Source organism: Corvus brachyrhynchos, unplaced genomic scaffold (assembly GCF_000691975.1).
Source record: "Corvus brachyrhynchos isolate BGI_N302 unplaced genomic scaffold, ASM69197v1 scaffold158, whole genome shotgun sequence".
Classification (NCBI taxonomy): domain Eukaryota; kingdom Metazoa; phylum Chordata; class Aves; order Passeriformes; family Corvidae; genus Corvus; species Corvus brachyrhynchos.
In genome coordinates this window covers 1,040,610-1,045,067 of record NW_008239756.1, presented here as the reverse complement: position 1 = coordinate 1,045,067, position 4,458 = coordinate 1,040,610, and the positions used below count along the sequence as shown (strand labels likewise).

The window sequence follows — 4,458 nt, the reverse complement described above, 5'->3', positions numbered from 1 at the left end:
GGGGGGACCCTCCTGCCCTTCCTACGGGGAAGATACCCCCCCTCTGCACACCCAGCAGGGGGAAAGCTGTTAATTGTTCCCTGCCAGATTGACTTATAAATTAACGGGTTTGCTGGCACTCTCCTCCTCCTTCCTGTGCGTGGTAAAGGCCCATATTTCAAATGGGAAAAAGTCATAAATACTTTGAGTAATGTGAGAGGAGCTTCCAGCTGAAGCTATGCCACCAAGGGATGTGGGGGGAGAGGGGTCCCCCACAGCAGAGCCGTTCATGTGCTTGGGCATGGGGTGATGGAGGTGACGGGCAGGAGGTCCTCGGGTCCTTTTGTGGTTGTCTTCTGGCATTGGCCTCACTGACAGGACAGGGTTGGGTCCTCTGTGGCCCCCATGTCTCTGTGTCCCCCTGTTCCCTGGTGCTCACTGGGTTGATAAATGTAGGTTTGGTGAACAAAGCCTCTTCCTGGGGCATCCCTTTCGTCTCGTCCTTAGGGGAGCAGGTTTGCTGTGCCTTTTTCAGGATGCTAAGGAGTGACCAGTGTGACATCTTCCCTAAGGAGAAGAGGAAAAACGTGCCTTTGCTCTCTCTCTCCAGGATTGTGGGTTCCTGTTAGACCCTCAATTCTGCTGCTGCCTTGGGGACAGAGGTGGGAATGAGGGTGAAGAGACAGCTGAGGTCCAGCCAGGCGGGATGTCCGCAGAGATGATGTGGCCACACGCCGGGGAAACTGAGGCTGGAGGGGGGTGCTGTTTGTGGCTCCTCAGGGCACAGGAACAGCTCCGAAGGGCTCGGGCCATATTAAGGGACCCCAGAGCTGGCTTTGAGGTGGGAGACTCCGACCCCATGCTGCTCTGGGGTCTGGGGGTCCCTCCCAGCGTGGATCCCTCTGCGGTGCCCGGCGGGGCGCTCCCCAGGCTGGCACCGGGGGCAGCCCCATGCAGCTGCTCTCCTCGGAGCAGAGTTACTCCAGGTAGTAAACGCCTGTTGAGCTGTTTATGCGCTCCCCACGTGGCGCCAGGGTTGCGTGGGTGGCGAGCTGCCGTGATGGATGCGAGCTGTGGCCTGTGGCCTGCGCCGCACATGGGTTTGATTTGAACTCGCTCTGTTCCCAGCTGAAACAGTTTTTCTTTTGCATTGCAGAGATAAAATTGCGAGTGTAGGAATCCGAGATAAAGCGAAGCCAGATCTAACCCGAGTCAGTGTGGGCAGTGCGAGCGTATGGTAAGGAGAGAGGTTACTCAGTTGCATTAAAAAGATGCTGCTAAGTAGTTTAATCCACAGTTGCTGAACTTTGAGCTTTAAATTCTTCTTATACGAGTTGATAAGAACATGCATATTATTCATAACTCTCTCCTCAAAAAAAGAGAAATCTGTAAATGACTTCTGTTAAATATCATTGCTTCAACAGCGTGAAAAATATGCCTGACTTGTACTTCAAATAATCCCTTCCCTTGGCCCAGCTCCCTCCATCCATGAAGCTCTTTGCTTCCTGCAGAGGATGGTGGGAATGGGGTCAGGAGCTGGGGGCTTTGCTCTGGCCTGGTGTCTCTGGGCAGAACCCCCAGGACATATATTTCATTTATTTTATATTTGCGAATGGAAGGAGCCAGCCAGGCTGGGCAGCTTCTGGCCGTGTCAGTATTGCTTTTTAAAAATTGTGGTCGATTTTAAACCTGTGAGCCCTGAAGTAGTAACACTCAGACCAGCTTCCTTTCTGCAAAGTTTATTACACAATAAGCTGGAACAATCTGCAGGCTCTGTTCGTTAGACCTTTTTTTTTTACTCTTGTCCTCTCTTTCTGATTATTTGCTTTATAACTTGACCAGCTGTTTTTTTTTTTCCTTGACATCAGTCTAGGAAACTGAAAATTGTCTTTTATTTTCCCCCATCTTTCAACCCATAAGCCCTCTGGAGTTCTGGGTCTGATCCAACATAATTCTTTTGGACTTCTAATTTTTTTTTCTAGCTTGGGTATCATTGTCTTGCCTTGTAATTTATCGAGCTTGGCGTTCCTGTTGCAAAGGCTGCCTGTGCTGTCGGATTATTTGCTCATCTGACACGCCCGTGCCGAGCTGCTTGTCCTGCACACAGACGGCCGTGTCCCCCTGCAGCCCCAGCATCCTCCGAAAAAAGAGGAATTTTCAGAGTCCTGTTGCCTTCTTGACATGGCTCCATAAGGAGCTGGTTGGGAGGTGTGAGTTTCTTTGAACTTTATTTATTATTTTTTTATAATCCGTGAAGCCTCTTGGCTCCCGGCCTCCCACCGGCTCCCGAGGGCAGGCGTGTGGCTCCCACAGGTGTGTGAACAGCCCAGGAGGAGGCAGAGGAGCTGCTGTGGCAGAGGAAGGGGATGGGGATGTGCATCCCCCTGGGATGCCCAGGTGCGAGGAGGAGGCACGTGCAGGGTGGAGGAGCGTGGCATGGGCTGTGCACACACCTGGAGGCGCAGAACTGAGGTATTCGGGGATGCTCTGCTGACTCTGGAGCCAAAGGAATAATGAGGGTGAGACAGCCCCGCTCTTGGGAAAGGGGGACACACCAGGACACAACCCAAAGCTGGGATTTCTCCCTCTTCCTGGGACTTCCTGGCCCCTCAAGGACTTCTGTCCCCCGCCCCAGAGAAGCGAGGCTTCACCATGTCCCGATCCTGCCATCCTGTGGTCCTGGGCTGTTGGAGCCTCACCTGGGCTTGTGCATTGTGGGTTTGGAAAGCTTTGGGAATGGCCTTTGCCCAGCTCGTGGTGCAGCAGCACGGGATTTGGGAGCTCTGCTGTTTGGGCATGGCCAGCCCTGAGGGAGATGGGATTTTAGCATTCCCGTTTTCCATGCATTACTATCGCTCAGGCTGATGCAGTGTGAGTGTTGTACAACGAGGATCCATCAGAACGTCCGTGCTCTAGTTCCCTGGCAACATTTGCACAAAATAAGAGCTGCTCTAGATTAGACAGCAGATATTAGTTTGTCTAAACAGGTTTAAAAACCTATCAAATTAAACTGGGCCAGGCAACTCGTACAATGTGTACACCTAAATTGGTTTAACATTTGCATAAATCAGATTAAATCGGGGCTGTGGGATGGTTTAGGTTGGGAAGCCTATGGCTATTTGTGCCCAGCTCCTGGAGTTCTCCACTCCTGCTGCCGTGTCAGGGTTGTTTTTGCACAGCAGCAGCTGAATCCCCTGTTTTCAGTCCCATTTGTAGGTGAGTGCTCTGTCAGTGCTGGCTTACACCAGTCCGGGGGCTGCAGTTTGACTGTGACCTCTGAGCAGCTGGGCTGTCCCCCCCTTCCTGGGGATCACGGCTGGTTCAGCTGCAGCCACGATTTGCAACATGTGGCAGGTCCTGCAGGGGTTTTGCAAGAAGGGTCTCTCTCTCCAGGAGGATTTTGAAGCCTTTTGGGGTTTGAGTAGTGAAGGGTTCAGAGGTGAATCTGTACCTGGGGTGCTCCGTGCCGGGGGTCCCACCGGGTCCCACCTCTCCTGCTGCCGTCTCTCTGCATCAGTCTTGGGGTGTCTTGGACGGGGTCTGCGGGGATGTGATGGTGGGAATGCATCACATATCCTGCTTCTGAGCATTGAGCTCCTCTGGTCAGCCTGCCTGGGAGCACAGCAGGTAAAAGCTGGTCTGCTCAGACCTCGGGGATGGTTCACTCTCCCGTGCTTGCTGCTGTGCTCCAGGGAACACATCATCAGGACGAGTTGAGATACATCAGATCCAAACTTCACAGTCAAGATCCACCAGATCCTCACTCCAGAAAGGCCCTGACTTTACCTAAGGCTGTTTCAGGGTTTTCCCCTGCTTTCACGTCTCTTTGTGGGCAGTGCTACATGAGGTGTGGAGTCACATGGGGTAACCTCGTGCTCTGGGTGCAGAAGGCACAAAGCTGGGGGCAAGGTGCTCTCCATCTCTCTTGCATGGAAACAGCCAGCTGGGATGGCACATAGTGAGCAGGAGAGGGAGGACATGGTGTATGTGGCTTCTCAAACTGCAATAATCCCATCCTGGGAAAATAGCTGCCTCGTCAGGAATTCAGTGCTTTGTCTCTTTGTGGTGCTGGAGCTGAATCTCACCATCTTTCCCTCTGATCTGTTGTTCAGTTGTTTTCTTCGAGGTGTCCCTGTATCCAAATCAGTGTTGTGAGTAACTCCACAGCTGATTTAAGTCTGAAAGCTTCTTTCCTTAAAAGTCTTGGTCATGCTTCCCTCCATTTTGCTGTTGTGATCCAGCAGCAATGGACAGACCTGCTGCTTCCGTGCTGTGACATGCGTGTGTGCGTGCAGCAAAAGCTGCAGGAATTCAGGATTTTTGTAGATTTTTTTTAAACTAATCGTCAGCTCTGACATCATCAAGTGTTTGTTCTGGTTCCTGTGAATCACAGATGGGTGCTGCTGCTTCGGGCTTGCACTGCTCAAGGCTTCCCTCCTGCTGCGTCTCTCCTTTGTTTCCCGAGGTGCTGCTGCTTGC

At 52.2% G+C, this 4,458-nt stretch overlaps 1 protein-coding gene across 2 annotated transcripts in view; it reads left to right on the top strand.

Annotated features, from left to right (window-relative positions):
- The first annotated feature begins 1,126 nt into the window (after positions 1-1,126).
- The window catches only part of PTPRS (protein tyrosine phosphatase, receptor type S), a 148,252-nt gene continuing 144,920 nt past the window's right edge, over positions 1,127-4,458 (top strand). For both annotated transcript variants that reach the window (XM_017742499.1, XM_017742500.1), the window contains exon 1: positions 1,127-1,216. The gene's annotated coding sequence lies outside the window, so the exon portion shown is untranslated. The remainder of the gene's footprint in view (positions 1,217-4,458) is intronic.